A 12,588-nucleotide genomic window follows, 5' to 3' on the forward strand; every position below is an offset into this window, starting at 1 on the left:
AAGCAAACAAACAAAAACTTCCACAACAGTTTACATGAAGGCAAAGATCCATTACAACTGGTTGTTTCCACTCAAAGAGTGAATTATCTTTTCTTTCCATACAGCAACAAGGAAAAGTGCCTACTCAAAGGAGTAAAATACAATTGGATTAGAGCATCCAGTCCAACAAAGGCAGTCCTCTAAGAAGTATAAATAATAGAAATAATTTATTTATGCTTCTCTATCATTCTATTCTGAAGAATTCTTCATCTAGCTTTGCTGTTCCTGATTATTAAAAGTCTTACTTTCGGTGGCGTTCATTCTGTGGCATTACTAACAGCTCGTTGAAAATGAGGACAGTTAAAATTGCTTATAAAAACGCAATAGGATATTCTCCTTTTATGTCTTTGTTTCATTGAACTCCATAGGTGAGCTGCTTCTGCTAAACAAGATTCTTTATGCATTAATCAAAAGTAACTCGTCTGAGTCTAGGCAGACTTTGAGCTTTTCCTCTTCGTTGAGAAGTAAATATTGAAATCCTAGGGCTTAGGATGAAGTGGAATTTGAAGAATCAGCTCCAAGATGAAACTCTCTGAGGTGAGGCAGACTATGCCCCAGTTCAACCACTGCAACTTTCAGCGTGTTTCATCGTCTGTCTTCTCAGAGTTGTGGAAAGGAGCAGAACCAGTATCTAGCCAGGAGCTGGAGAGCCGTTGTAGGAAGTCAGCACGTACTCCAAAGCACTTCACTCTTGGAGTGAAAGAATAGCCTTATTCTTCAGGGACTAGGTATTAGGATATTCAGCAAGCTCTGTTTAATTTAACTTGTCTTTTTATGTATTATTCAGCAGACAAAATTCCCATGATGGAGCAATAAAGGAGGTTAGGATGGAAGCCTGAGTCAAAATGAAGGTAATTTTTTGCTGGGTTCAATGAGATTTGAAAGCATGGAAAGATGAATTATCAGTGTGATAGAAAAAAAACAGGTGTATAGAAATGCAGTACAGTGAAGCAATTATTGTTAACAACTAAAGACTCAAGTTATAATCATCATGTAAGGACAGATTCCTGGTATTCCAGTATGCAGTCTTACAATTTAATAAGTATTGAAAAGTGAAACATCTGCTAGACAATACTGAATATATCTTTTATTCCTCTGAAATTTGATCTTTGTATATGGAGCAAGTGATTCTGGATATTATTAAACTGTTTATGCTTCCTAATATTAGTGTATAGATCCTTTATTATTAATTATTTTCAAGTTTTCGACTTTGCAGGTTTGGAGATTTTAGAGGGGACAAAAGTGTTACTGATGTTAACAGTGTATGCACGGTAGTTAATTGCTAGCTATATCAGTGGGGTACGATCTATAATCTTACCTTTGAAATGGCATATTGTTGCCTTAATTTTGCAGAGTATCTTTTTATTTGTATTTGTATTTGAGTAGAATATGGGTCAGTTCTTTCCGGATTTGCTTTAGTGGCTTTTTACTTCTAAATAAATGAAGATTTGTGTTTCTGAAAAAGTGGAAGTTAGTCTAAGATCAAGAGATCAGGAGAACAGAATATCTTTATTTTGCTGAAAAGAATTTACCTTTCATTTTATTTCAACCAATTTCGTCTGCTTACTGCAGAATTAGACTTTTACCTTTATCTCTTCCATTTAAAAAAAGAGGAATATATTTCCATACATTACTAAAAGTTGTCTTAATCTGTTTTCATTATTCATCACAATGAAGATTAGCTATTCCCCAGGATGAATTTTCATATTAATAAAGTGATAGAATTGCTCATCATTCGTTACAATGCAGCCAAACAGACTTTGATTATGTGGGAAGAAGAGAAAAAACACTTCATGCATGTTCTTCCACTTCCATCCTTAAACAACAGCTATAAGAAGTAGTTCTGGTTTTCCTGATCAACATCATCTTGCATACAGGGATGCAGATAAAAAGAGGAAATAACATGGTCAGCAAATTGATGGTCTTAGCATTCAAAAGAAATGCGTTATTGGGAACAGAATCAAAAGGACATCTCTGTTCTAAACAAAAATATAGCTGAATTTCTCAACAAAACAGTCAGAATTTCTGAGCAAGTCTACATGAGCTCGGGACAGGGCAGCAGGGAGACCACAGTCTGTCTGATTGGTGTTTCTGCTCAATTTATTTGGGCAGGACGAAATCCACCACCGGCAGACCAAACTGTGGACACTTCTAGTTCCCACCTAAATCCTGTTTGTAAGACTCAGGTGAGACATAGACCTTTACTGGCTGTCAAAACAAAGATGAATTTCATCATTTATGAGTAAACCAGCAAGAAATGCAGCAAAAGACATAAATAATTTCTCTCAGGTCTACTTTCAAGCGCAGCATTGTTTGTACTGATGCGAAAACTATCGGGGGAGACAAGAAGATCAATTTACCTGGCATTTCTTAAAATCTAAAGGATAACATTTTTTCTCGTTACGATTGCGCTGTGCAAATATTGGTCTCTTTCCACTGTTCCTGCAGGCTGATTTGAGAGGCTTACAAATACAAAATAAAGGCGAAGTGGAGATGGAATAGAGTATTTTCTTGAAATTATCTTTTTTTTGACTAACCAAAATAAGGCTGAATATTATTAGTATGAATAATAATTATATTAGTCTAAGATTCTGTTCTTATAACTTTTCAGCCACAGAACTCTCATTTCATAGAATCAAATGGCAATGCATCCCCTGCCGCAAAGAAGTTATAAAACCTGAATATTGCAGAAGTAATAAGTGATCTAACAAACAACAGGGACAAGTGCTTTAATGCTTTAATGTTTTGGGAACTCGTGTTCTTGTACTGCCACTTTTATTGTGTTCTTATTATGTAGTTCTTTGTGTGCAAAGAAAGAGGGAGAGGTAACATGGGTAGGACAGGAAATATCAAATTTTGTGTAATCTTCTAATTTAATCTGGTGCAAACATGCAGAAAACAGGGTAAATGGATTTTTGTAGAAAAGCTCCATAATCTCTGCATTGCAGTAAAGAAGAGGGAAAAAAAAAATCAGAAAAAATCTTAAAATACATTGAGGTTTTTCTTCTTTTACTTGACAACTTATGACAATCAAAAGTCAGAAATGCTCACACGCACACGGCCCTCCCCTCCAGATAACAAAATGGGATTTGGAGCCTGTCTTCAGCTGTGTAGTCATGCAATAGAGGTTTGGGGTGAACGCCAAATCCCAGTACTTGCCATCTCTTTCAGTAAAAGCTAAAAAGCTCAACATTTTTATGGAAACTAAAACGTTGTAAAGCTATTAACTCAGTGGACTGTACCTCTGCCGAGGGCCACTAAAGACACAGCAGAGCAGATCTGAGAACTCGTGCTTCTCCTCAGGGTTAAACACGTCTGCACAGACAGAGACTTTGAAGATGTATCGCCAAAGCCGATCACATACCTTGGAAGGGATTAACCCAAACGCCCACACAGCCATTCACTCATGCCCCTCTCACATAGGATAGGGAAAAAGCAGAAAGGAGATGGAAGTCTTGTGAATAAAGACAGTTTGATAGTGAAACAAAAAGCTGTGCATACAAGCAAAGCAATAGGAGGAATTTTTTCACTATTTCCTATTAGCCGCTTTCCAGAAATCGAGGCATTGGTACAAGTAACAGTTGCTTATGAACACAAAGGCCATAATCACAGACTTTTCTTCCTCCTTCTGCTTTCCCACCACATCATATGTCACAGAAAATCCCTTTGGTTACTTTGGGTCAGCTGTCCCCTCCCAACCTCTTGCCCACTCCCTCTCTGAGACGCAAAGAGTGGAGATGGCAGAGAGGGAAAGAGAGGAAGCCTGGACTTTGTGCAAGAACTATTTAGCCGAAATGTTGGTGCTTAAGCAACACTGTTTTAGCCACCAACCCAAAGCACAGCAGCATGGGGGTTGCTACGAAAAGCATTAACCCCATCCCAGCTGGACCTAGCACGTACCGCATGAAACCATGGAGTAACAGCTGTAAGAAGGAAAGCATGAAGTATAAAGAACTCCCAGAGACCTCCTGCTTCATTGATTGGTTTTGAAATTTCTTTAAAAATTCGTCTGATACTATGTGCGAATGTTGTGCTAACGCTCAGTGTCTGCCAATGCAGGAAACGACACAGCCCTCTATCTAAGAAACTTATCGGCAGCTCTTGCTGAAATGTAGCACTGTAGATAATTTTTCCTCCAAAAAGTACCGGGTGTAAAATCCTGGTCTTAAATTAAAAGTCAAATGCTGGAGCATGTCTCATATGAGGACAGGCTGAGAGAGTTGGGGTTGTTCAGTATGGAGAAGAGAAGGCTCCACAGAGACCTTATAGTGACCTTCCAGTACCTGAAAGGGTTGCAAGAAAGCTGGGGAGGGGCTGTTCACAAAGGCTTGGAGTGATAGGAAAAGTGGGAATGGCTTTAAACTGGGGAAGGGCAGAGTTAGACTGGACATTAGGAAGAATTTCTTCACCATGAGAGTGGTGAGGCCCTGGCCCAGGTTGCCCAGGGAAGCTGTGGCTGCCCCATCCCTGGAGGGATTCCAGGCCAGGTTGGATGGGCCTTGGGCAGCCTGAGCCAGTGGGAGGTGTCCCTGCCCATGGCAGGGGAGTTGGAACTGGGTGGTCTTCAAGGCCCTCTCCAACCCAAACTATTCTATGATTCCATGATTTTATGATTTATGAGCTCAAAGAAACGTCTGATAATTAAGGACAAAAAAAAATATTAAAAAAAATCAAACATCACCAGTTTATCATTAATGATAAAGAAAAAATGGCATTGGAGAAGAACTGCACAACTACTTTACAGTTTTTCTGGCAGTTTTGCATTCTAGTATCACAAAGCTCATCTAACAATATTCATGCCCTTGATATTATCTAGTACAAAACTGGGCTTAACGCAGTCGCTCGAGGATGGTAGCATGGATGGTAGCATGGCTTAGGAATGTGTACATGCAGCACTGGCTGCTGGGTTGTAAGGACTTCTCCAGAAAAAAGAAATCCATTTCCACCACTTTTCATAGAATCACAGAATCAGAATCATAGAACCATAGAATAGTTTGGAACTGGACGATCTTTAGGGTCCCTTCCAACACAAACTCTTCTACGATTCTATGATTCTGATGCACGCATTCCTAAGAATTGTGACCATCTAGCTGGGACCCTACCATGATGTAAACCTGTTGATGTGGGAGCCTGAAAAAGAGACAAAGAGACATATTTGAGGGGATATAACAGTCACTTCCCAATATTTAGAAGGAGGGCATGGAGAAGACAGAATCAGGCTCTTCACAGTGGTGAATGGTAGGCGATGAGACGATCTGGACTTAAACTAGAATAAAAGAAGTTCATGCTGGGTATAAAAGGAAACTTTTTCACCACTAGAATAGCCAAAAAGTCCAGCAAGCTGTTCAAAGAAGTTGTGCAGTCTCCATCCTTGGAGTTTTTGAAGACTGAAGTGGATAAAGCCCTCAGGAACCTAGTCTGACATCGCAGCCAACTCTTTCTGGAGAAGAGAGAACAGACCTTTCCTATTTAATTAACACATGATTTTACAGCTTCATGAGCTTCAGTTTCCACAGGGTTGAAACAATGCTTTCTCTAGTTCAGCTTAGTAGTTAACAGAGAAAATGACCATATTGATTTGGAGATAGTTAAATCTCTTGAACTAATGGAGAAGAAGCAAAAACTTGTCCTTCCTGAAATAACAGCAAAATGCCCAGGACTTTGTGGCATTGGTTTTCTACTCATTTCATTAAGAAGCACTGATCTGCTTATTTCAGTGGTAATTTGTCTGAAAATACATTTTCCCAAATTGCAGTGCCAAATTAATGAAGCTTATAACTCTTCCTTATTTGAAGAAAGCTTAAACATAAGCTATGTAAGTCACAATTAGATTCTCCTGGAAAACCATAAATGGGATTTAGGCTGTAAATGGAGATCTATGGACTTCTTACACAGGCAAAATTTAATCCATACATAGCTTTTCATTGACGTTGCTCATACAGAACAGGTTTTCAGGACTGATAATAAAGGTAATAATGAAGAAAGAGCGAGTACTGTATAATTTAATTTCATAAATACACTGCAAAAGTAAGTTCATATTATTTCTGTTACAAGAAAGCCGCAGACTTTTGATTTTATGTTCAGATTAACATCAACTTGAAGAAGAGTGCTAGTCGATAAAAAACCAAAAAACACTTCAGAGAATGAAAACTGAAACCAGAAAACTAAACATGTTAAGAGTGGTGCATGATTTGCTGTTGTACTAAAAAGGGTTTAAATCACTTTAAACAAAACTGTAGTGGAATGATCAGCCTGGGTAAAATTATGTAACCTGCCATGGTTTTTCTAATGGACTACAACTCTCTATCCAAAATATGTTGAAATAGTAATTTATTCACCTTCCTCTCTGTGCTCAAACACAGGTGGATTAAACTGTAACGTATAATGAAAGCAAATTAATTTAATTTCTAGATATCCACTGCTCCATCAGTAAGGAGAAAATCACAAACATAAGAGATTAAAAGACCAATGTGTTTTAAATGCTATCCATGTGCTTGAAAAAAAAATCCTGTTGGTTTTAGGAATGTGAGTAGCATTAAGATTGTCTCTATCTTCAGCCGAAGGTGGGAAATGCATGATCTCTGTACAAGCAGATTGAGCATCCTTGGACTGCTCGGTGTATAACACCACCACCAGCATTTGTATAGCACTTTTCAACTGAGGTACCCTCAGCATTTTAAACAGGAGACTATGTTTCATTAGCCTTATTTTACAGTTTATGGGAAAAACATACTGAGAAAGTGGCAACAAAAAATGGTGGGAACAAGACCACTACTGAGATCTTACAATCCCAAAGTGCTTAACAGCTATCCTGTACCATACTGGTCCTGGGCTGCCTTTTAGTTGTCCTGAAGATGTAGACTGTCCATGAAGGAGAGTTGCATAACTTCATGTGCTTCTCTCAAGACTTCATGAGCATGCAGTAGGTTGACCTCAAGGGTGCACATATGTGTGGGAATCCATAATAGACAGTGATAAGAAGTGAAATTAGTATTTGCTCCTATTCTCTCCCACTTCCCATTCTGAGTCATTCCCAGGCAGTTCAGCACTCCATGGACCACAACCAGGATATCACATCTATTTTTGGGATCCCAGTGTGAGAAGGAAATCAATAACCAAGACTGAGTTCAGTGGGGGACTACCAGGATGGCCAAAGTTGATAGCACCCTCTCTGTGAGGCGAGACGGAGGGTGCCAGACTTGTTCAGCTGTGGTTTTGTAATGGGAAATATTCTGGTTTTATTCAGGACAATATTACTGTATATGCAGACTGTGTGGAATGTGAAGAGTTTGTTACCATTATGATACCATCAATTAATACAAATATTCATTCCTTTGCCTACTCTGCTCAATGACTGTGGAGTTGTAAAAAGGAATTTAGTGGCCCTTAGACAATCAGAGGCTAGATCCTAAAGTAGATGGTTGGCCTGAAAGCAGAGGTTTTTCTTTGTAAGGAAAAGAATCCAAATCCACATTAAATTTTTCACATAAGTGTATTGCTTACAGTAGAAATTACAAACGAACAAAAAAGTACAGGAATTAAAGTGCAGAATGAATAAATTAACATCTATTCAGTGTTCAAGACTGTATATATTTCAGTGCTATTGAAAACACAAATTCTATCACACACAAAAATAAATAAGAAAAGATCTACCCCTAAATGCTTCATTATTACAAATCTATGAATGATAAATATAATGCGTGTCAGTAGGTGACAGGCAGCGTTTAAAATTACCTGCTTTAAAGTGGTATTTAGAAAGGCATTTATGCAAATCTTGTCTAGACCTTAACCTTGAAAACATTGAAGCACACGTGTACCTGTAGCTGTAAGAAATTGCTCAAATAAATCAAGCTTACGAGAATGGATTAAAAACAATACAGAGAGGAGCATTTCTATTTAACAGGAATCAGAGGATAAAACAATTACGTTTTTAGTCTAAAACTGACTTGGATATCACACTCCATTAATTTCCATAGAAGCCCGCGGTAGCAGAATACCTGCACATGGGTGCAGTTTCCTGCCTGAAGTCTCTCTTTCGTAAGAAAAGAAGTCTACGTAGTTAGCAATTAATAAAAATTTGCAAAGTCACATACTTGTAATTGAAAATAGATGATTTCTAGGTGTGAAGGGGACTGTGAAGGTCCAGTACGTTTGACTGAGTGAATAGGTGCGGTGTAACAGTTCTGAGAACGTGTAGCACTGCAGAATCAGGTGTACAGACGCTCCATGCTCCACGTGTACAAGTTCAGTTTTCTATATCCATCCACATTTGCAGCCTGGGCACCTCCCTCAAGACAGCTCTGCTTGTGAAGAGGTCAGCCTTGACTGCTGGATAACTTATTCAGGGACTTAATTTCATCACAGGCTGTTGTTTGAGAGAAATAACTGACATCCTGCTTTAGTTTCAGGTGACAATCTTATTGGCACACAATGCCAATGTAAAAAAAAACCACATTAAACACGTTTATGCGCTTTGTTAGAGTGTGAAATGGGGCACTGAACAAGAATTGCTCTTGGTATTGTATGGGTTATATAGGTTGTTAAAACTTGTGATTGGTCTCCTACCTAAGCTAGAGGGCTACAAAGGTGATGGGATGGCTGGAGCACCTCCCATTAGGGGACAGGCTGAGACAGTTGGGGTTGTTCAGCCTGGAGAAGAGAAGGCTCCAAGGAGACCTTAGAGCAGCTTCCAGTACCTGAAGGGGCTCCAAGAAAGCTGGAGAGGGGCTGTTCACAAAGGCTTGGAGTGATAGGATGAGGGGCAATTGCTATAAATTGGAGAGGGGAAGATTTAGACTGGACATAAGGAGTAAATTCTTCACCATGAGGGTGGTGAGGCCCTGGCCCAGGTTGCCCAGGGAAGCTGTGGCTGCCCCATCCCTGGAGGGGTTCAAGGCCAGGTTGGATGGGGCTTTGAGCTCCCTGATCCAATAGGAGGTGTCCCTGCCCATTACAGAGGAACTGGATATTCTTTAAGGTCCCTTCCAACTCAAACCATTTTATGATTCTATGATAAACAATTAGTAGATACAGGGGGGCAACACATACACCATGTAATTATTATTGCACAATTGATGTTTTTTTGAAGAGTTGTGCTCACGGAGTATATTAGTCAAAGTCTTCCCTGTTTTTCCTGATGTCTATGCTCACCAAATTATCTGTTGAGATTTATGTGTGTGTCTTCTGTTGTGGTGAACTAATAGGATCCTGCCTCAAGTGACAAATATTCAAGCATCAAGAATGGTAAGCAAAAAAGATAAACAAAGCTGAATTTTCATCACCATTCGGAATAGGCAGAAACTCACTATTTATCAGCTGAGCACATATTTTCTGATATTTTATGTTAAAAGCATAGACACAAGTTGCCCACATATGGTACATTGTCAAAAATGTGATAAAAATGAGTTTTCTGATGGGTTTGCATGTCATTTTCTGACATGTGACACAGGGAAGTGATATCTATTTGGCAAGAAATACTTTGCAGAACACTCTCACCTGGATTCAGTAGATTGTGAGTTACCTGGGAAAGCTGAGTTAGCTTATTTCAGACCTGAAACTGATATATAACTAAAAGCATTTCGAACCCTGTCAGGTATGCACTGCTTATATAGAATAGTTATGGAAATACGCATTAGGTATAGCTTGAAACTTGTACTTTATGTGAATAAAGCTGCAATTTTTGAATATGATACTGTTGAAGTATGAATGATTGTCTCAAAAGACTGTCAAAACATGATACCTCGGATTCAGCTTCCTTCCACAAACACATCACAATCTGTTTTGATAAGGAAGGGGTATAGTTTAATTATTTGTTTTTAATCTGACTCCAGACTTGACATATGGCACCTCATTAAGTTCTCTTCATTTGTTCTGTTAAAAACAACCGTCCACAAAGGATGCATAGAATCATTTGGGTTGGAAGGGACCTTAAAGCCCATCCAGTTCCATCCCCTGCCATGGTCAGGGACACCTCCCACTGGCTCAGGGTGCCCAAGGCCCATCCAACCTGGCCTGGAACCCCTCCAGGGATGGGGCAGCCACAGCTTCCCTGGGCAACCTGGGCCAGGGCTTCACCACCCTCAGTCTGAAGAAATTCCTCCTTATGTCCAGTCTAAATCTGCCCCTCTCCAGTTTATCCCCATTGCCCCTCGTCCTGTCCCCACAAGCCTTTGTGAACAGCCCCTCTCCAGCCTTCCTGTAGCCCCTTCAGGTACTGGAAGGTCACTATAAGGTCTCCTCGGAGCCTTCTGTTCTCCAGACTGAACAACCCCAACTCTCAGCCTGTCCTCGTATGGGAGGTGCTCCAGCCCTCTGATCATCCCCGTAGCCTCCTCTGGACCCGTTCCGACAGCTTCATTTCATTCTTATGTTGATGATTCCAGATCTGGACACAGGACTCCAGGTGGGGTCTCACAAGAGAGGAATAGAAGGGCAATTCTTGTACGAAAGATAAACTCAAAGACTTTGTGCCACCCTACAAGGTTAACTAACCTGAACTGAATGCCTGGCTCTGGTTTCGAAGGATAACTATAGCTTAATGCCACAGCACATGTAACATCCTGTTAGCAAAGAAAATTTCATTTGCATCTCAGAACTTTTCCCTTGCAGAGAGCTCAATAATCCATCAAAATTGAATAAACTATTCATAATCCACTACAAAAATGCAAGTAAACCTCAAAAAAAAAAATCCAAAATCAAATCAGAAAGAAAAAGACATGGGTAAGTTGTGCCCCAAGTCAGGCAGTACCTTATTATCTGTCATACTGTGGGACTTTTGAATCTCAGAAATCCATTTTACAGCTTGTAGAAATTCAAGGCAGATACGGCAGCTGTGACATCATTTGAAACAGAGAGAATATGACAGTATTTTGTCAGTCTCTCTGCAGGTCATTCATCACCTAAACTAAGGCTTTCAGAGGGGATGACAGTCTCCAGTAAAACCCAATATTCTCTGCAAGATTCCTTACATAATGTACACAGTTACCACCAGGCACGGCACGGAGAACTAGGCTAAAATAGAAGTATCTTGAACTTGCATAGCACATTTTACTTTAGGAACAAAAACCACTTCACAATTATGTATTTTAGGCCACGCAAACTTTTCCTGCCTATAAGTCTCTAAAAGTTGCATTTTGTCTTTCTGAATTTCCATTTGTATTGGTCTTGGTGACCTTCTTTCCCTATGGAAACAGGTAAGAATTCAGTGTATCGGGAAATGCTGTTTTATCCCTCAGCCTTTCTCCTTAATAGAAAATATCCCCAGCCTGAGCAAGAACTTGGGTTTTCCATCAGCTGTGTTCCTATCACCCTGAACCAAGATCCATACCCAGAGGAGCATCAGAAGAAAAGCATCCTATTTTAACCACTTTCTGGCAATGGGAAAGTAGAGTTTGGGGCATTCTTCAACTTAAGGAAAGCTCTTCCATTTCCCATCCCTTTCACTGCTCCAATACAGGCAAAGCTCTCATCTCCAGCCTCATCCAGAAGCTGTGCAAAGAAGCCGGTGATTTGCATGCCAAGGTAGATCTGGGATGCGTTTTGCACTGAGTCAGATATTACGTTTACAGTGATATTTAAGCCCTTATGGATGCGCTAAAAAGCCACTTTATGGTAGAAGAAAATTCTATCCTGCTACAACTTCCCAACTCTATTTGGCAAAGAATATTTTTAATGGGATGCTTTTACTGTTACTTGAGAACAAAACCTGTGTGGCTTTCCTTAGGGAGCATGTTGCATATTAGACAAAAGTTCCTTTTACACTAAATGAAAAAAACATGACAGATATAACTGCAACTCAAAACACAGTCTAAGGGTTTGAACAGCTCTTCAGACATCTACAAATCTCTCTCTCATGTCTTTAATATAGCGAAGGCTCTGAGTGCTCATCTGGTTATGTTAAAACTGTGAAGATACCAACAAATTTGGGAGTGTGTTAGACTTTAACACAGAGAGATTACTGTAACTCAGATGCTTCAACTCCAAGAACTGACATCTATTCCAAAAGGGTGAATATCCTTGCTTTTCCTGCAGTCCAGCTACACAACTTCTTGTCCTTCTGCTCCGCGGGAGGTTTCCGTCCTCCCTGAGCTCGCCTTAGGACACCTGCGTTACGCTTTGACAGGTGATTAGTGGGTGAACAATCCAATGCTTGGTGAATTCTGCTTCACAATGATAGGAAGAGCCGACATCGAACTCTTGTCTCCTTTAAAAAAAATAAAGGTTTTGTTTTCCCCAAGTATGTTTTGCTTCCATTATTTTTTTAATACCTTCCTTAGCGTTGATAGATATTCAACATAAATTCTGCTGGGCTGAACACATTGCCATTCCTCCCTAAAGCATGAGGATTCCTTCCAACAGATTTTGTGGCCCTCTGAAAATTTTCTAACACTGACAGTATACCATATGGCAATTGACCGTGCTGGCTTAAGTGGCAAATTTCTTACGTTCCTGCTCCAGACGCACTGATTCAGGTACTGGAAGGTCGCTCTAAGGTCTTCTCAGAGCCTTCTTTTCTCCAGGCTGAACAACCCCAACTGTCCCAGCCTGTCC

This window comes from Cuculus canorus, chromosome 3 (genome assembly GCF_017976375.1).
Source record: "Cuculus canorus isolate bCucCan1 chromosome 3, bCucCan1.pri, whole genome shotgun sequence".
Classification (NCBI taxonomy): domain Eukaryota; kingdom Metazoa; phylum Chordata; class Aves; order Cuculiformes; family Cuculidae; genus Cuculus; species Cuculus canorus.